The sequence below is a fragment of the Acinonyx jubatus genome, chromosome C2 (genome assembly GCF_027475565.1).
Source record: "Acinonyx jubatus isolate Ajub_Pintada_27869175 chromosome C2, VMU_Ajub_asm_v1.0, whole genome shotgun sequence".
Classification (NCBI taxonomy): Eukaryota; Metazoa; Chordata; class Mammalia; order Carnivora; family Felidae; genus Acinonyx; species Acinonyx jubatus.
Window position 1 is genome coordinate 80,846,602 of NC_069384.1, and position 21,275 is coordinate 80,867,876.

Genomic DNA, 21,275 nt, shown 5'->3' on the forward strand with positions numbered 1-21,275 from the left:
TCTGATGACACTTTCTAGTAAATAAAATATCCTCCTCTTCCCTTCCCAACAAAAATGTTCGACAAAAAAAATTTTTTAGGGTCACCGAACCATAATTCTTCTCATTGATATTAAAAGTGCTTTGCATGATTTCAACTTGCATGATCATTTTTATGGTCCCATATTACTGTGCAAAGTTAGGATGATCTGTATTTTTAAGTATTTCATTTTACTTCTTTTTTGGCATTGTAGCTGTATCTGTGTATGTGTCTGTGTATGTGTGCATGTACCTGTATGTGTTAATGGATACTCTAAAGCAGAAGTCAGCAAACTACAGCACGTGGGCCAAATCCAAATGGCCTGTTTTTATAAATAACACTTCATTAGAATCCAACCCTAATTCATTTATGTATTGTCTATGTCTGTTTTTGTGCTACAAAGGCAGAGTTAGTTGCTACAAAGACCATTTTGCCCACAAAGCCTAAAATATTTATTATTTGGTCCTTTACCAAAAAAATTATCCAACCATTGCTCTAAAGCATTGGTTCTTAAATTCTAGTGTATATCAGAATCACAGAGAGATTATTGTGCCACATCCCCAGAATTTTTAATTCAGTTAGGTCTATGGTGGAACCAAGAGAACCTGATTTATAACAAGATCCCAGGTGATCCTGATGCTGTTGGTCTGCCAACCACACTTTGGGAACCACTATTTGAGAGACTACTTTATATAATTTTAATGTATTACAGTTTACCTCCTATTATACTACCTCATTTCCACCCTTTGTACTCTTGTTGTCACATATTTTGTCTCTTTATATGCTCTTAACTCTACTGTCCGTTATTATTTTTGCTTTGAACAGGCCATAACTTTCTTTTGTAAATTAATGCACAGTAAAATGGACTTTTATGGTGTACAGTTCCTACAGCTTTTAACTTATGTATGGACTCTTGTCACTGCTACCACAATAACTTCCTCTGTTAAAGGACCTAGTAGAAAAGAAGAGCATCAAAGTATAAAAAAAAAGAATCAAAAAGAAATGCTAGAAATAAAAAATACCAAAATGGAAAAACTCATTTGATAGATGTAAGGGTCATGCTATTGAGTGAAGGTAACTTCTGTACCAGGTTGTAAAATTTACACGTTTTCTATCTTTTTCTTGATTCAGTGAACCAGCACTATTAACATCTACCTACATGTAGTGATTTCCAATTTGTTATTTATTGCTGCTAATGTGTATCTTGAATGATTTCTTAAGTGTATTGTCTGAACACTTTATTTAAACTTTACAGTTGAAAAAAATTTCAACTTTCACTTTTTTTTTTTTTTTTTTTTTTTGAGAGAGAGCACAAGTGGGAGAGGGGCAGAGAGAGAGGGAAACACAGAACCCAAAGCAGGCTCCAGGCTCTGAGCTGTCAGCACAGAGCCCAATGTGGGGCTCGAACCCATGAACCATGAGGTCATGACCTAAGCCAGCGTTGGACACATAACCAATTGAGCCACCCTATTTTTTTTTTTTTTTTTTTACTCTCACACTTTCTCAGAGCAGGCATATAAGCCATCTTATTTTTCATGTCTGTTTCTATGGACCCTATTATCTAATCATTTTCTAGATAATAGATTATACAAGCATCCTTTTTCAATTTTTTATTAAGATTTTATTTTTAAGTAATGTCTACACCCAACATGGGGGCTCGAACTCACAGCCCCAAGATCAAGAGTTAAATGCTCCACAGACTGAGCCAGCCAGGTGCCCTTCAATTTTTAAGTTAGTAACTTTTTATAGTCTTCTTTTGATAAATTTGTTTACTAGTGTATGACCCCCTGGTTCTTTTAGGGAACTTCAGTGAGAAAAGCTTATAGTTTCTTAGATACTTGGTAGCCATTGTGCCTCCACCCCCACCATCTTATTAAATTCTGAAAGCTATAAGGACAATGGAAAGACAGCCTACAGGTGGGTTCAGTAGCTCTGAAATCTTCCATTCTGATTATAATAAAGGATCAGGCTGATAGAAAAGAGATCAAGTTTCTTTCAGCTCCCAGGTCCAGGCTAATAAGCAGTAGAGTTCAATAAGCATCCATCCATTTGACCCCCACAGCCCCAGATGCCTTCTGTAGTACTTCTTATCTTTCTGTTTATCCTACCTTAATATAGGCTAAAAATTGGTTTTCAATTTTTAATGTAAAATTCTTTTTATTGTCATTTACACTGTTATCTTGCCTCTACCTATTTGCCTAAATATCTCTCTTTCCTGTTTTTCTTTGATGAGCTGTGTCATAAAATACTGTGAGGGCTGTGTTTACTTTGTGTTGCATTTATCGAGAAGTACAAAAAAAGGTTGTTCCTTACTTTCCAGGTGTTCCATAATTGTCTTTGATGTGTATAAAACATCCTGTGACAATCATTCCTGCTAAGTTTGTATTGCAAATACATTTTAAATGAATTTTACCAGCATCCAGCACACCATTTTGCTGGTATACATCGCACAATATGACATTCAAGATTTATTCCTTAAATTCCAGAATAATGCTCAAAGGAATCTATTATCTGGTGATCATTCCACTTGTCCTGGGAAGAAGGCAGAGTGAGATATTATTATCTCATTTTCCAGATGAGGAAGTGGAGGCATAGAGATGATTAAATAGCACAGCACATGTAAAAGTATCTGAGACAGAGCCTGGTATATATGTAGTTGTGTGTGTGTGTATACATATACATACAGACACACACATACATCTTTTGCAATGAGGCGAAGGGCATATTTTTCCCTCTTTACAATGATATATTTACTTACCATCAAAAAGCAAATTGGTGGCAGGTCTGAAATTAAAGCTACTTAACTTCTAGTCTAGTCTTTCTAGTAAGCTCTATTCAGATGACACAGATGATATTTCCATATCTGGCTAATAGCTTTCCATAATCAGGACAAACTAACATCTATTACTGTAGTTCATTTTTAGAAATATAATCCAGAAAAAGAAGATGTGGTATATATACACAATGGAATATTACTTAGCAATCAAAAAGAATGCAATCTTACCATTTGCAACAATGTGGATGAACTAGAGTGTATTATGCTAAGCGAAATAAGACATATGAGAGACATATAAGAGAAAGACATATCATATGGTTTTACTCATATGTGGAATTTAAGAAACAAAACAGATGAACATAGGGGAAGGGAAGCAAAACTAAGATGAAAACAGAGAGGCAGACAAACCATAGAGACTCTTATATACAGAGAACAAACTGAAGGCTGCTGGCGGGGTGTTGGGTGGGGGATGGGCTAAATGAGTGATGGGCATTAAGGGGGGCACTTGGGATGAGCACTGGGCGTTACATGTAAGTGATGAATCACTAAGTTCTACACCTGAAATCATTATTACACTATATGTTAACTAACTTGGATTTAAGTTTAAAAAAAAATTTTTTTTTAATGTTTATTTATTTTTGAGAGAGACAGACAGAATGCGAGTGCGTTGGGGGCAGAGAGAGAGGGAGACACAGAATCTGAAGCGGGCTCCAGGCTCTAAGCTGTCAGCACAGAGCCCAAAGTGGGGCTCGAACTCACAAGCTGCGAGATCATGACCTGAGCCGAAGTCGGACGCTCAACCGACTGAACCACCCAGGCACCCTTAAATTTTAAAAATCTTTAAAAATGTATCTATACGAATCTATCTAGAGATATAATCCATAGATATCATAGGCACACTTCCTTAAACTTTGTTCTTTATACATTTCTTTTTTAATTTTTTTTTTAACGTTTATTTATTGCTGAGAGACAGAGACAGAGCATGAGCACGGGAGGGGCAGAGAGGGAGGGAGACACAGAATCTGAAGCAGGCTCCAGGCTCTGAGCTGTCAGCACAGAACCCCATGCGGGGGTCAAACCCACGAACTGCAAGATCATGACCTGAGCCAAAGTTGGACGCTTAACCGACTAAGCCACCCAGGCGCCCTGTTCTTTATACATTTCTACTGGCATTACATATCGACTTCTTGAGATCTCTTTCCTTGAACAGAGAGAGCCTTGGGCCAAATTTTGGTTTAGGTGAAGTTTGGCTTTGTTTTCCTTCTACCTTCTTTTCTGGTTCTTCTATTTCTTATGTGACAATTCATATTCCATGAAAATCAGTTCATGGGGAGCAACAGCAGGCAGAGGAATATAATTAGGACAGGGAACCATGAGTCAGAAACTAGAAATGCCACAAAAAAGCATCTCCAGCAATTAGGAACTGGGAGGAGTGAGGGCAATCTGAGTGAAGTAAAGGGTTAACAATTTTGAGTTTGACAGGCAGTGAGGAAGCAGGGCAGAGCAGACCAGCAGAGTACAATGCTTTGCACCTTCAATCACCCATTATTTCTTTTACTACGGTGAATTCCAATCTAATATGACATTGACTTAGAATCCTACTAGTAGTAATAATTCCAACAGTTGGCTGGCTGACCAGTCATTTGGAGTGAAGTGTGATCACAGTTCTTTGGCAGAGGGTTTTCTTTATTCTGGTTGTTGAAATAGACGCAATGATATTAACTCACACTAAAGAGGGAGAAACTGATCGTTAATTTATTGCACCTCTCAAAAATAGTATGTTTTGAGGAAAGAACCAAAGCAACAACTTCTCCAAGTATATTCTATGGCATACTGACTCCTGCGGTTTAGCTGAATGCTCCAGAGGAAAACAAGGATTCTGTGGTCAAAAACTTAGGGAAATGTTACATGACATTCTTACTAGAAACATCAACATATTAAAGATCCTGAGAAGCCTTGTAGTAAATATATAAACTCATTCAATGTTATTTACTTTTGTGGTTAGTGCTTTTAGTGTCCTGTTCAAGAAATCTTTGCATACCCCAAGACTGCAAAGATATTTTCCATTGTTTTTTTCTATCTTTCTGGTTCTGGGTTTTATGTTTAGATCTATAATCAATGTCTATTTAATTTTTGTGTATGGAAAGATAAAGACATGACAGTTCTTTTCTTTCTATCCCATAGGAAAATCCATTTGGTCCAGCAACATGTTTAAAAAGACTCCCTTTGTCATTGAACTGATGTGCCACCTTGATCAAATATCAATTGACCTTATATGTGTAGGTCTATTTCTGGACATTCTATTCTGCCCCCTTGATATATTCATCTATTCTTAGAGCAATAATTGTTAACAGTATAACAATATATAACAATAATAACAGTTGATAGCTTTTTTAATTTTTTAAATGTTTATTTTAGAGAGACAGAGCACAAACAGGGGAGGGCCAGAGAGAGGAAGACACAGAATGGAAGCAAGCTCCACGCTCTGAGCTGTCAGTACAGAACCCGAAGTGGGACTCGAACCCACGAACTGTGAGATCATGCATGACCTAAGCCAAAGTCAGCTGCTCAACCGACTGAGCCACCCAGGAGTCCCAATAGTTGATAGCTTTATAGTTAAGTCTTAAAAGCACATATTATAAATCATCCAACTTGTTCTTTTTCAAGATTTTAGTTATTCAATATCCATTACATTACCAGATAAATTTTAGAATCAGCTTGACAATTTCTTCAAAAACACCTGCTGGAATTTTGATAGGAATTGCACTGGCTCTATAAATTTATTTAAGGAGAACTGGCATCTTAACAATTTTGAGTTTTATAATCCATGATCATGTTTTTTTGTTTTTGTTTTTGTTTTTTTGTTTTTTAAGATTGTTGATTGGTTGATTTTATAGTAGGCTCCATGCCCAATGTGGGGCTTGAACTCAGGACCCTGAGAGTAAGAGTTGCATGTTCTACCAACTAAGCCAGCCTGGTGCCCCAGTGGTATTTTTATTGAGCTTTTTAATTGTCGTCTTTCATTTTTCTCAGTAATGTTTTGTATTTTTCAGTATAAAGGTCCTTGTGCTCTTTTTAAAGATTCATTGCTATGTATTTGATATTTTTAATGGTGATATTTTCATCTATTTTCTAATTGTTTTATGTGTCCTAATTATTTCCAATATAAGTTTTTATATTGACTAACTGGTGACCTTGCAAAATTCATTAATTAGTTCAAATAGCCTTTTATAGATTCTACAGGGGTTTCTGTATACACAATCATACGATATGTAAATAATGACACTTTTGCTTCCTTTCTGGACTTTGGCCTTTTATTTCTTTTTCTTGCCTTATCATACTGGTTCTATATTAAGCACCTAATATACATCATCTCATTTAATCTTTACAACAATTCATTGTTATTACTATTTATGTAAGGCAAGAAAACTGAGACTCAGAAATGTTCAGTAACTTGCCCACTCAAGATTGCACAACTATTAACAGATCTAGAATTCAACCCCAGGCACTTTTACTCCAAACATGTACCAGTGACCCCTAGCTTATGAGTTTGGAAAACTGAGGGGCACAAAAGCCAAAAAAAATGTTATCAAATTAATAATGGGAAAAAATCCCATCAAAGGCAAAGGATATGAACAATTCACAGAAAAAAGAGCAGGTTTCTTTTAAATATGAAAAGATGCTCAACCCCGCTCATAAGGAGAGATACACACATTAAAACAATGCTAAAATGATGCAGCCTCTATGGACAGAAGTATGTAATTACTGAAAAATTGAAAAATATAACTACCATGTGATTCAACAATCTCACTTCTGGGTATCCAAAAAAACTGAAAGCAGGATGACCTCAAAATGTTATCTGCACACCCATATTCATAGCAGCATTATTCACAACAGCCAAGAAGCAGAAACAATCCAAGTGTCCATCAATGGACAAATGGATAAACAAACTGTGGTATACAATGGAATGTTATTCAACCTTAAAAGGGAAGGAAATCCTGTGATTTGCTATAACACAGGTGAAACTTGAGGACTTTACACAAAGTGAAATAAGCCAATCACAAAAAGACAAAAACGGTGTGATTCCACTCATATGAGGTATGTAAAGTAATCAAACTCATAGAGATAGAAAGTAGAGTGGTGGTTGCCAGGGGCTGGAGGGAGGGGGAAATGGAGAGTTGTTATTTAGTGGGTATAGAGTTTCAGTTTGGCAAGGTGAAAAAGTTCTGGAGATCTGTTTCACAACAATGTTAATATACTTATTACTGTGGAACTGAGCACTTAAAAATGGTTAAGATGGTAAATTTTATATTCAGTGTTTCTCAACACAATTTAAATTTAAAAATTATTTTTTAAAACTTTAACAAATTTTATTATGAATTCTAAAAAAAGCTATGCTGAACCATTTTTTAACCTATCAGATGGGCAAAAATCCAAAAGTCTGATAACACTCTCTTAGTTGGCAAGGATATGAGAAACAGTATTTTTTACTCACTGCTGGTAGAGTACAAATTGGTACAAACCCTGGGAAAGGCGACTAAGCAATATTTATGGCACCTTTTGTTACAGCTATTATACTGTGATAAATTTAATCTTGGAGAAATATTGTATGCATGTATGAAATGATATATGCATGGGTTATGAACTTCAGCATTATTTACAATGGGAAGATACTGGAAACAACCAAAATGCCCATCACTAAGTGACTAGTTGGATAAATTACAATACATCCATACAATGGAATACTATACAGCTATTTAAAAGTGAAGACATTAAAAAAAAATAAAAATAAATAAAAGTGAAGACATTCAACATATATTACAAATTAAAAAATTAATAACAGTATGTGTAACAGTATTTGTAAAAAGGACAAAAGAATCTGTGTATAGTTTTATATTTCCCGGCATGTACATCAAGAAACTCTGGAAGGATACATCGAATAGTAATAATAATAGCAGTTTGGGGCCCTGAATGGAAACTGAATGGAAAGAGGACTGGTAAGGAAAGAAGACTTTTCAATGCAGTTTTCTATAAATTTTGGTTTGGGAGTCATGTGAATATATCACCTATTCAAAAAATTAACTAAAAAATTTCTATGCTTAAAAATAAATTTTAATGGCACTGACATTAATATATTCATAAAATGAGTATTTACGAAGTGTCTACTATATGTCAAGTAGGTACTATCTTGGATACTGGCGATATAGCACTGAACAAGACAAGCTTCTTATATTCTAGTGGGAAAGAATGTATATGTTGATTTTATTTAAAAAAATATACACACATATAATTCTGAATATTATATATATTCATGTATATATTCATTCATATATAGCATGTACATTTGACTATATGTCGTATGTGTGTATACATATATATTTTTTCGATAAAATGAATTAAATAGTGCTAGGTAGCGGGGCGCCTGGGTGGCTCAGTCGGTTAAGTGTCGGACTTCAACTCAGGTCACGATCTCGCGGTCCGTGAGTTCGAGCCCCACGTCGGGCTCTGGGCTGATGGCTCAGAGCCTGGAACCTGTGTCCGATTCTGTGTCTCCCTCTCTCTCTGGCCCTCCCCCCGTTCATGCTCTGTCTCTCTCTGTCTCAAAAATAAATAAACGTTAAAAAAAAATTGAAAAAACAATAGTGCTAGGTAACTATTTTTTTTTAACTTTTTAAAATTTATTTTGGAGACAGGGAGAGACAGAGCATGAACAGGGGAGGGTCAGAGAGAGGGAGACACAGAATCTGAAACAGGCTCCAGGCTGTCAGCACAGAGCCCGACGCGGGGCTCGAACTCACGGACCGCGAGATCATGACCTGAGCGAAGTCGGAGGCTTAACTGACTGAGCCACTCAGGCGCCCCGGCTATTGTTAAAAGTCAATTCAGGTAAAGGAAAAAAGGGCAATGTGGCAGAAGTTGGGCGGTAGTGCCTCGGAAGAGGAGGTATTTGAGTAGAGCTCTGAATGAAAAGAAGGAAGAAACAATACAGGGAAGAGCTTTCCAGGCAGCAAAGACCCTGAGGCATGAACAAGTCTGCTGTGTTCCAGAAGCAGTAAAAACACTTAGCTCGAGCAAACTGTGTGAGGGGAACAATGGTAGATAATGATGTTAAACAGATGGTCAGAAGGTAGATCATGTGGGCTTTGTAGGGCAGGAGCAAGGGTTTCGATGTTAGAGGCTCTTACAGAAGGTTTTTAAAAATATCTGAAAGGAGCCCAGAAGGCTAGGAAGAAGGTCGAGTAGGAGGACCCTGAGCTCACCTTGTCCCATGGATGCAACCAGATAACACTCACATCAGTGTAAGTAACCCAGAAAATGACCCGAAGACTGGCAGAGCAAACTCTACAACTAAATGTAAAGAAGAGGCCACATCAAAGAGGATAGGAAGGTCTGAGATGCAGTGGGAAAGCTAAATGGACCCACAGGACTGTCTGCCTGAGGGAGGGACGAGCGAACTCAGAGAAGGGAAGAAATAGATGTCATAGTGTCCCGGTGTCATAACCTGGAAGCTCACAAGGGGAAGATGAATCCCCATAACATTTGGCTTTGAAAACTAGAGGGGCTGGATTTTGCGAGTACTTACAACCAGTGGGACTTAAAGCCTGGAATTTTAAAAATCAGTGAGCTCAGTTCTGGGGGAGCTTTGGAGAGTGATAGGAAACTGCGCTCTTACCCTTAGAGAGACAGCACAATAAACAGCTCAGGAAGATACAACATGGAAGCAGTAGTTTGAAAATGCCTGGGGCATATGGGAAGGAGAGGTATTTACTCATCTTAGAGCCTGTCCTGGAGAGTTAGGGATTATAGGGAGACTCCTGCAGGAACAAAGGAGCTGGCAGGTGCTATTTCCCTCACCTGCCCTCCGGCATAAATACACAGTCACCTGCACAGCACCAACATTCCCTACCTAGCTTGCTTACACCAAGCCCTGGCCCCCTTTAGCCAAGCTTGCCTCAGTCCAGGTGCTGCAGGTCCCCTCCCCAAGACACCTAAGCAAACCTTGCAAACACCATGTCTTCTGACCCATGTACTTTATGGAGCCTCAATCCTGACAGCAGGAGCAGTGGGTCCCCTTTCATAGAGGCCCTGCACACACTTGTTAAAACTGCATGCACCACGTCCATGTATTTTATGGATTAGCCCAGCCAGTCCTGTTCCCAGCAGCAGAGGCACATCCCTTCTTCCCATGTCCAAATCTTGCAGACACTACAGCCTTGCCCCGAAGCATGTTGCAGATCTACCCTCTCCAATACTTTCTTTTTTTTAATGTTTTATTTATTCTTGAGAGAGAGAGAGACAGAGACAGAGAGAGACAGAGAGAGACAGAGCAGAGCATGAGTGAGGGAGGGTCAGAGAGAGAGAGGGACACAGAATCTGAAGCAGACTTCAGGCTCTGAGCTGTCAACACAGAGCACAACATGGGGCTCGAACTCACTAGCTGTGAGATCATGACTTGAGCCGAAGTTGGATGCTCAACCGACTGAGCCACCCAGGCGCCCCTAGCCCCTCCAACAGACTATCAAGTCCATTCAAACCAGGGCCACAAGCCTGGCAGTGTGCAAGCAGCCCCGACAGGGGCCAGCACCAATCCAAAGAGATTCCTGCCCTGGGGACAAGGAAAGATACACACACAAATCAGACTATGGCCCCACAAATGTGCTGGGGCAGACAGCTGGTCTGATTGCAGGCCTCCTCCAACAACAAAAACTTCTTAGGAGACAAACAGGGAAAGCGCCCTGCAGTTTGGTGCTACTACATCTCTGGCAAATGCCTGGTCTGACTAAACTCAAGCCAAAGGCAGCCCCAGATTGGCCCACTAACAACATAGGTACCAAACCCTGCCCACAACAGGCAAAGAGAGCCATTGGAGATGACTGGACTGAGGGAAAAAGCAGCTCAGTCACAACAGCCAAAAAGTAGCATACAACACACATACGAGACACCCCTGCAGTGCCAGGTTCTAGAGAGGACACTGCATTGTAGAGCACTACAGGATCTCTTCTTCATAAGGCCAATGCTTTCAAGGTCAGGAGACATAGCTGACTTTTCTAACACAGAGAAACAGACATAGAGAGTTAGACAAAATGAGAAAAGAGAGGAATATGTCCCAAATGAAAGAACAGGATAAAATCACAGCATGAGAATGAAATGAAATGGAGATAGGTAATATGCTGGTAAAAAAATTTCAAGTAACAGTCACAAAGATACTCACTGGACTTGAGAAAAAAGTGGAGGACATCAATGAGACTGTTAACAAACAGATAAAAAAGAACCAATCAGAGATGAAGAAAATAATAAATGAAAATAAAAATCTAGTAGATGGAATAAATGGCAGACTAGAGGAAGCAGAAGAATGAATCATCAATCTGGAGGAAAGAGTAATGAAAAAGCTGAGCAGGTGACAGAACAAAATTATGCAAAATGAGAATAGACTTAGGGAACTCAGTGACTCCATCAAGCATAATAACATTCATATTATAGGGATCCTAGAAGAAGAAAGAGAAAAGGGGGCAGAAAATTTATCTGAAGAAAAAATAGCTGAAAACATCCCAAATCAAGGGAAGGAAACAGAAATTCAGATCCAAAAGGCACAGAGATCCCCCAACAAAATCAACCCAAACAGGTCCAAACCAAGACATATAGTAATTAAAATGGCAAAAAAGTAGTGACAAAGAGAGAATTTTAAAAGAAGCAAGAGAAAAAGAAGACCCTTGCATACAAGGGAAACCTTGTAAGGCTGTTAGCAGAAATTCTGGAGGCCAGAAAGGAGTGGCATGATATATTTAATGTGCTGAAAGGAAAAAAATCTGTAGCCAAGAACACTCTATCCAGCAAGACTATCATTCAGAATAGAAGGAGAAATAGAGTTTCCCAGACAAACAAAAATTAAAGAAATTCATGACCATTTAACCAGCCCTACAAGAAATGTATGCTTTGAGTGGAAAGGAAAGACCATAAGTATGAGTAAGAAAAGTAGGAAGCACAAAAGCAGTAAAGTATATCTGTATTAATCAGTCACAGGACTCACACACACACAAAAGGATGTAATGTATGACACTATATACCTAAAACGTTGAGAGGAGGAGGAATAAAGAATGGGTTCAGACTTAAGCAACCATCAACTTAATATTGACTTCTATATGCAAAAGATGTTTTATATACAGACCTAATGGTAACCACAAATCAAAAACCAGTAATAGATATGCAAAGAATAAAGAGCAATGAATCCAAGTATATCACTAAAGAAAGCCAACTTATCATGAGAGAAGAGAGCAAGAGAAGGTACAGAAAAGAATATGCTGCCTACAAGAGACTCATTTCAGACCTATAGACACATGCAGATTGAAAGTGAGGTCATGGAGAAACAGTTATCATGCAAACTTATGAGAAAAGAAAGCCAGGGTAGCAATGCTAAAAGTAAACAAAATAGACTAAACAAAGACTGTAACAAGAGACAGAGAAGAACACTATATAATCATGAAAGGGGACAATCCAACAAGATGACATAACAATTGTAAATATTTATGCACCCAACATGGAAGATCCTATATACATAAAACAGTTAGTAACAAATATAAAGGAACTTATCAATAGTAATACAATAATAGTAGGGGATTCTAACACTCCACTTACAACATCAGACAGATCATCCAAACAGAAATCAATAAGGAAACAGTGGCTTTGAATGATACATTGAATCAGATGGCTCTAACAGATATATTCAGAACCTTCCATCCTAAAAAAGCAGAATACACATTCTTTTCAAGTGCACACAGAACATTCTCCAGAATAGATCATATATTAGGCCACAAAACAAGACTCAACAAATGCACAAAGATTCAAGTCATAACACGCATTTTTCGGACCACAACACTATTAAACTAGAAATCAACCACAAGAAAAAAATCTCAAAGACCACAAATACATACAGATTAAATTACATGGAGACAAATGAAAATGAAAATACAATGGTCTAAAACAAAAGTGGTTTTGTTTTTATTTTAATTAACAAAAGTGGTTCTAAGAGGGTAGTTTATAACAATACAGGCCTATCTCACGAAGCAAGAAAACAACTCAACCTAACCTTACACCTAAAGGACCTAGAAAAGAACAACAAACAAAACTCAAAACCAGCACCAGCTGAAAGAAGGAAACAATAAAGATTAGACCAGAAATAAATGATACAGAAATGAAAAAACAGAAACAATAGAACAGATCAATGAAACCAGGAACTGGTTCTTTGAAAAAAATCAACAAAATTGATAAACCTCTAGCCAGATTCATAAAAAGAGAGAGGGAGGACTCAAGTAAACAAAATCAGAAAGAGGGGAAATAACAACCAATACCACAAAAACACAAACAATTGTAGGAGAATATTATGAAAAATTATATGACAACAAATTGGACAATCTAGAAGAACTGGATGAATTCCTAGAAACACATAAACTACCAAAAATGAAGCAGAAGAAATAGAAAATTTTAACAAACCAATTACCAGTAATGAAATCGAATCAATAATCAAAAAACTCACAACAAACAAAAGTCCAGGACCAGATGGCTACACAGCTGAATTCTACCAAACACTTAAAGAAGAGCTAATACCTATTCTTCCCAAACTTTTCCAAAAAATAGAAGAGGAAGGAAAGCTTCCAAATTCATTCTATGAGGCCAACATTACCCTGACACGGAAACCAGATTAAGACATCACCAAATAAGAGAACTACAGGCCAATATCTCTGATGAACATAGATCAAAAACCTTCAACAAAATATTAGCAACCTGAACCCAACAATACACTAAAAAAAATCATTCATCATGATCAAGTGGAATTTATTCCTGGGATGCAAGACTGGTTCAATATTCACAAATCAATCAACATGATACATCACATCAACAAGAGAAAGGATAAGAACCATATGATAATTTCAATAGATTCAGAAGCATTTGACAAACTACAACACCCATTCATGATAAAAACCTTCAATGAAGATTAGAAGGAACATACCTCAACATATTAATGGCCTCATATGAAAAACCCACAGCTAGCATCATACTTGATGGGGAAAAACTGAGAGCTTTTCCCCTAAGTTCAATAACAAGACAAGGATGTCCACTCTCATCACTTTTATTCATCATAGTACTGGAAATCCTAGCCATAGCAATCAGATAAGAAAAAGCTGGTAAGGAAAAAGTAGAACGTTTGCTATTTGCAGATGATATGATACTTTATGTAGAAAATCTGAGATACTCCACCAAACAACTACTAGAATTGATAAATGAATTCAGTAAGGTCTCAGGATATAAAAATCAATGTACAGAAATCCATTGCATTTTTAAAGTTTATTTATTTTAAGAGAGCAAGAGAGCAAGCATGGGTGTCAGAGATACAGAGAGGGAGAGAGAGTACCCTAAGTTCATACTCACGAACCATGAGATCATCACCTGCACTGAAATCAAGAGTCTGATGCTGAACTTACTGAGCCACCCAGGTGCCCCTAATCCACTGCATTTCTATATACTAATAATGAAGCAGCAGAAAGAGAAATTTAAAAAACTACCCCATTTCAACTGCACCAAAAATAATACCTAGGAATAAACTTAACCAACGAGGTGAAAGACCTGTACTCTGAAAACTATAAAACATGGATGAAAGAAACTGAAGATGACACAAAGAAATATAAAGACATTTCATGCTCATTAATTGGAAGATCAAATATTGTTAAAATGTCCATACTACCCCAAGTAATCTACATACTTAATGCAATCCCTATCAAAATACCACCAGCATTTTTCACAGAACTAGAACAAACAATCCTAAAATTTGTATAGAACCACAAAGACTCTGAGTAGCCAAAGCAATCTTGAAAAACAAAACAAAACTGGAGATATTACAATTTCAGACTTTAAGTTATATTACAAAGCTGTAGTAATCAAAACGGTATGGTACTGGCACAAAAATAGACACATAGATCAATAGAACAGAATAAAAGGCCTAGAAATAAACCTATATTATATGGTCAATTAGTCTTCAACAAAGCAGGAAAGAATATCTAATGGGAAAAAGTCGCTTCAACAAATGGTGTTGGAAAAACTGGACAGGTACATACAAAAGAATGAAACTGGACCACTTTTTTACACCATACACAAAAATAAACTCAAAGTGGATCAAACACCTAAATATAAGGCCTAAAACCATAAAAATCCTAAAGAGAGCCAAGGCAGTAATTTTTCTGACATTGGCCATAACAACAAAGCAGAATACACATTCTTTTCAAGTGTATACAGAACATTCTCCAGACAGATCACATATTAGGCCACAAAACAAGTCTCAAAAAATGCAAAAGGATTGAAGTCATAACATGCATTTTTCAGGCCACAGATATGTCTCCTGAAGAAAGATAAACAAAAGCAAAAATAAACTATTGGGACATCAAAATAAAAAGCTTCTGTACAGCAAAGGAAATAATCAACAAAACTAAACAACAACTTACTGAATGGGAGAAGATATTTGCAAATGACATATCCAATTAAAGGTCAGTATCCAAAATATATGAAGGACTTATACAAGTCAACACCAAAAAAAAAAAAAAAAAAAAATTCAATTAAAATATGGGCAGAAGACACAAACAGGTATTTCTCCAAAGAAGACATACAGATGGCCAACAGACATAAAAAGATGCTCAACATCACTCATCATCAGGGAAATGCAAATCAAAAGCCCAATGAGATATCACCTCGCACCTGTCAGAATGGCTAAAATAAAAAACTCAAGAAACAACAAGTACTGGTGAGGATGTAGAGAAAAAGGAACCCTCGTGCATTGTGGGTGGCAATACAAACTGGTGTAGCTACAGTGTAAGACAGTATGGAGGTTCCTCATTAAAAATAGAGCTACCTTGGGGTGCCTGGGTGGCTCAGTCAGTTAAGTGTCTGACTCTTGATCTCAGCTCAGGTCATGATCTCAAGGTTTGTGAGTTCAAGCCCCACATGAGGCTCTGTGCTTACATCGCAGAGCCTGCTTGGGATTCTGTCTCTCCTTCTCTCTGCCCCTCCCTTGCTGTGCTCTCTCTCTCCAAATAAATTAACTAAAAAGTTTTTAATTAAAAAAAAAATAGAGCTACCACATGCTCCAGCAATTGCACTACTGGGTATTTACACAAAGAATACAAAAACACTAATTCAAAGGGTTACATCATTCCTATGTTTATTGCAGCATAATTTACAACAGCCAAATTATAGAAGCAGCCCAAGTGTCCATTAATAGATGAATAAAGAAGATGTGGTGTGTGTGTGTGTGTGTATGGATGGATCTAGAAAGTATAATGCTAAGTGAAATAAGCCAGTCAGAAAGAGAAATACCATATGATTTCACACGTATGTGGAATGTAAGAAAACAAAACAGGACCTCCTGGTTGGCTCATTTGGTTGAGCGTCTGACTCTTGATTTCAGCTCAGGTTCATGATCCCAGGGTCCAGCATGGATCAACCCCCACATTGGGGCTCCAACATCAGGACTCCAACAGAGCCTGCTTGGGATTCTTTCTCTCTCTCTCTCTCCCCCCGCCTTCTGCCCCTCTCTCCCCTGCTTATGAGCTCTCTCTAAAAAAAAAAAAAGAAACAAATATACAAAGAAAAGGTAGACAAACCAAAAACCAGTCTCTTAACTATGGAGATCAAACAGAGCGGTATGGGGGGGGGGGCAGGGGGATGGGTGAAATAGGTGAAGGAAATTAAGAGTGCACTTTGCACGATGAGAACGGAGTAATGTATAGAATTGTTGAATCACTATATTGTACAAGTGAAACTAATATACATTATACATTAACTACATTGGAATTAAAAAAAAAAGAAAACGGGCACCCTTTCTACTCAGCTCCCATGAAGGGAGGGGGGCATGACTTAGCAGACACCTGGGGATGAAGAGAACATCACCATCCTGTGGTTCAGGGCTTGTGTGAGGTCCCAAATCCTTTCCATCCAGGAGCAGTGAACCAAAGTTTCATCTGTGGCCTTGTGTCCTTTCCTAGCACCAAAGAGCCTTCCAATAGACCTCAGGCTTAGACAGAACCCTAACTATAAAAATGTCAACTAAAATAGAAAAACAAATGAAAAAATATCCAAAATGGTCTTACGATTCAGCTGGTACACCCTTGTATGGCCTTCCAGGTTAAAAGATTGAAAGCGCTTCTTCCCTGGCAATAGAGCCACCTGCCATGCTGGCTCCCTTCCTAGGACCTTTCCACCACTGCCCACCAACAACCAACAACTATAAGTAACCTGGCCCAGGAGAGGCTATTGAGTGGGAGGAATGAATCAGCTCAGGAACCAAGAATCATGGAGATTCAGCAAGCTAAAGGGTGAGTAAAGGTTTCACTTTATTACAGTCCTAGAACCTGCTTAGGACAGTGTGTCTTGGGCTTCTATTCCACCCATGGTCAGTTGGGGCCAATTACCATCATCTGGGCTTCCGCTCAGTCCTGCAGAAATATGAGGCAGTCTAGAGAAAGACTGGATGTCCCTGAGATCTGAGATAAAGACAGAGGAAAGGGGAAACCATGTGTACTTACTTCTACATAAACAATGTGTATCCTCAGCACTCCTTGATTGATTTGAAAGGCGACTGGCTAAACAGGTGGCATTTATAACTTTTATATATTAACGACATCAAACTTTGTTTCTATATTAAAAGTCATAAAATTGTCCTGTACCGGGAGTGTTTTTTTTTAAATACATGTGGCAAAACAGAAAAAGAAAATATCAATTTCTCCAACACCAAATGCAAACTTAACATTCTTAGAGCCGCACTCAATAAAGTCAATGTTTGTGTAACGATGTGTGTAGTTCCTGGAATCTTTATCAACGTTGAACTGCAACAGCTGAAATACAACAATTCCAATTTAATATATGAAATTTTATTGTACTGGGAATTTAGACTGGGAAATTAGTATGCATGTCAAAATCTTAAAACAGATTTCTACAAAGTTGCATGAAATTCCTAAAGCTGCTTGCCATTTCCCTCTAGTTCACCAAGTCCCTCCCCTTTGAAAACACTTCATGCTGTTCTTAAATCTAGGCTCTCAACAGCTTATTACATTGTATTAAGTTCTACTTTATTTTCATTCATTTCATTTCTTTGGATCACAAAACCCCCAGTTTGTCTGAAAGACTATTAAATATTTGCTAACATAAACTTGTAACATGAACCTGAACTAAAGGAAAAGCCGCTGGAAAGAGCACAGGGAAGAAATCTAAGCACTACCTAAGATTATTTCTAGGTATTATTTTCTGGCCGCAAACATCTTCATTCAGCCAAAGACAAGACATTAAAAGCCATCTTATGCAAGCAGGACCCGTTTTAGCAGAACACCTGCTGAAAAATTTCATGGCGTTCCTCTTCATTTTTTAAAATGCTGAAGCTTTCTTTTAACTAAGTGCAGTTACACAAGATTTACACCAGGCAAGACCTTATTTTAATCTAAGATGGAAATTATTCCCACAATCTTTCTACATCGGAATGTATTTAAAAAAAAATTACTTACACCACACAGCAAAGTGAAATCTGGACAGACAGCATGAAACTACCGGCAGCCACCTATTTCCTCACAGACTAAACTTTGTTCCCTTCCTGGCTGTTTCTGGATCAGGTTCACACTGATACACGTTTACTGTGGCCTTGGAAGCTACCACCCAGTGGAGCGAGGTGGGAGGGTTTGTTAATTTAACTACTGCTTGACCACTATTTAGCAGCAGCTTCTTTAAGGTCGAGTTCAACGTGTTTAAAGAGACAAACGCAAGGAAGATCATAAGGTGAGCCTGAAAAATCTCATAATCTCTGATAGTTGGGCTTTGGTTTCTGAGGACATTTCTTTCCCATATGTTCCTGGGGAAAAACTAATATAGTCGTTCTTCTGAGCTTCAAAAACCGTGTTTTCTTTTAATAAAAGTTTTCTCTTGTCCTTAGAATCTATACATTGTGCAATCATGGCAAAAAAGAGGCCAGAAAGTTGCTTCTCCCCCACCTTCATTCCCTCTCTTTCACTAGTTAGGGGAATAATGCAGAGTTCTTGTTAAACTTAGTTCTTTCTGACATTGAAACCACCTGCTTACCTAAGAGTAAAAGTGGATCCCGAATTCTGTTCTTGGCAAGATAAAATGTTATGCTGCTTCATCTTCTTCCACATCCCCAAGCTTCTTTCTCTTCTGAGCTACTGTATTTCTGTAATTTGTAGCATTAGCTGTTGAAGCAGAAACCATTTATTATGTACTTACTGCACTAATCACTTTATAAACATTATCTCATTCTCTCCTAGGCAACATATTTGGGGATCATCTTCAATTCTTCTTAGTCTGCTTCTCTATCCAATTAGCCCCTTCTCTATCCTGGTGATCTTCTGCAGTTAGAACTGTGGTAGGCAGAATAATGGTCCCCCACAAAGATGTCCATTCTCTTATCACCAGAAGCTGTGAATATGTTACTTTACATGGCACAAGGGACTTTGGCAATGTGGTTAAGGTTAAGGACTTTTAGATGAGGAGATCATCCAGATGGGGCCAACCTGACCACACAAATCCTTTAAAAGCAGTGAGCCTTTCTCAGCTGTGGTCAGTGAGGACTGGACTTGCTTCTGCTGGCTTTGAAGGGGAAGGAAGGGAACCACTAGAAGCTAGAAAAGGCAGGAAAACAGATTCTCTTCTAGATCCTCCAGAAAGGGATGCAGCCCTGATGATACCACAGTTTTAGCCTACTGAGATCCGTGTTGGATTTTTTTTTTCCTAATGTTTATTTATTTTGAGAGAGAGAGAACATGTGTGCAAGTGGGGGAGGGGCAGAGAGAGAGAGAGAGAGAGAGAGAATCCCAAGCAGACTCCACCTTTCCAGTGCAGAGCCCATCTCGGGGCTAGATCCCATGAATGGTGAGATCATGACCTGAGCCAAAATCAAGAGTCAGGGGGCTAACGAAGCCACCCAGGCACCCCTTTGTGTTGGATTTCTCACCTACAGAACTGTAAGATAATAAATATGCATTGCTTTAGTCCGCTAAGTTTGTGATAATTCATCACGACCGCAATAGAAACATAATACAGGTACTTTAATTTCAAAATTAATTTCCTTTGAAAATATAATACCAAAACTGAATAGTATACTCCAAATGAAGTCTGATAAAGAAAAAGCTAATTGTAGAACTATTAAGTTCCTTATTCTGATGCTACACTTGGTGGACTCCTAACTTTTTGTCATACAAACTATATCACACCAGGTGCCTGACTCTACCCTCATTCTTTCTTTCAACTAATTTTGGAGATGAAATGCAGAGCTTTATGTTCAATTCAATTGAAATTTCACCTTATTTGTTTAGCCCATCCTTCCCAACGATTATGTTTAATCATGCCTCTGTACTGTCATAGGAAGTACCTTTTTAAGCCTAACTGCATTTACTTAATTCTCATGTATCCATCAAGTTATTAGTAAATAAACATTGACCAATCAAGATCAAAAACAGAGTTCTGAAATGGAGGACAGATTTTTGTTATTAGAGATCTTCAGTTTGACACTGATCATGAAACAAAACTCTTTGGGAGGCGCCTGGATGCTCAGTTGGTTAAGCATCCTACCCTTGACTTTAGCTCAGGTTATGATCTCATGGTTGGTGAGATCAAGCCCCACATCAGGCTCTGAGCTAACAGCATGGAGCCTGCTTGGGATTCTCTCTCTCCCTCTCTCTCTGTCTTTCCCCAATGCACGCTCACTCTCACACAATATATACATAAACATAAAAAAGGAAACATCTTTGGGTACACAAGTTTGATCAGCTACAAACCACCTACTCTCATACAGCTTACTTTTTTTTTTTAATTTCTCACACATATCAAGAGAATAAAATGGCTTAATAAATAAATAAAACTATCAGGGTGCCTGGATGGTTCAGTCAGTTAAGTGTCTGACTCTTGATCTTGGTTCAGATCATGATCTCATGGTTTGAGAGATTGAGCCCTGCCTTGGACTCTATGCTGACAAAGCAGTGCCTGCTTGGGTTTCTCTCTCTCCCTCCCTCTCTGCCCCTCCCCAACTGGCACTGTCTTTCTCTTTCTTTCTCAATAATTAAATAAATAAATAAGCAAACAAACTTTAAAAAAAAAGTTTACAAACTATCAGTTAATTATTCTTTCTAGAAGTCTACATGAAATTAAAAGAAAGTTTATCCAATTGAAGGAAGTGACAACTAATTCTGTCTCAAAAGAGGATATGTGAGTGGAAAGGGGGATAGGGGAAACACTATGAAAGAAGGCATGGTGGAAGGAATGAGCACAGGGCACCCTTGGGAGAGTATAAAAACCCAACTGGTCAGAGCGATAGTGGTTATTGGAAAGTAGTGTGAACTGGGGTTGAAACATATGATGTAGTCTTAAAAGGGGGACTAGGACTTCAACTTAACACAGGAGAAAATAGAAAGAAGTAAAAGATTATTTTTTAAAGTTTATTT

General features: G+C 38.0%; 1 protein-coding gene across 12 annotated transcripts in view; it reads right to left on the reverse strand.

Moving 5' to 3' along the window:
- The window catches only part of MAP3K13 (mitogen-activated protein kinase kinase kinase 13), a 169,093-nt gene that overhangs the window by 123,434 nt on the left and 24,384 nt on the right, over positions 1–21,275 (reverse strand). For 6 of the 12 annotated variants that reach the window (XM_053221118.1, XM_053221119.1, XM_053221116.1 and 3 more), the window contains one exon: positions 18,333–19,028. The exons of 3 other annotated variants lie outside the window; for them this stretch is intronic. The gene's annotated coding sequence lies outside the window, so the exon portion shown is untranslated. Of the gene's footprint in view, positions 1–18,332; positions 19,635–19,664; positions 19,798–21,275 lie in introns of those variants that run through there. 3 more of the 12 variants (XM_053221117.1, XM_053221114.1, XM_015064323.3) reach the window with 3 other exon arrangements.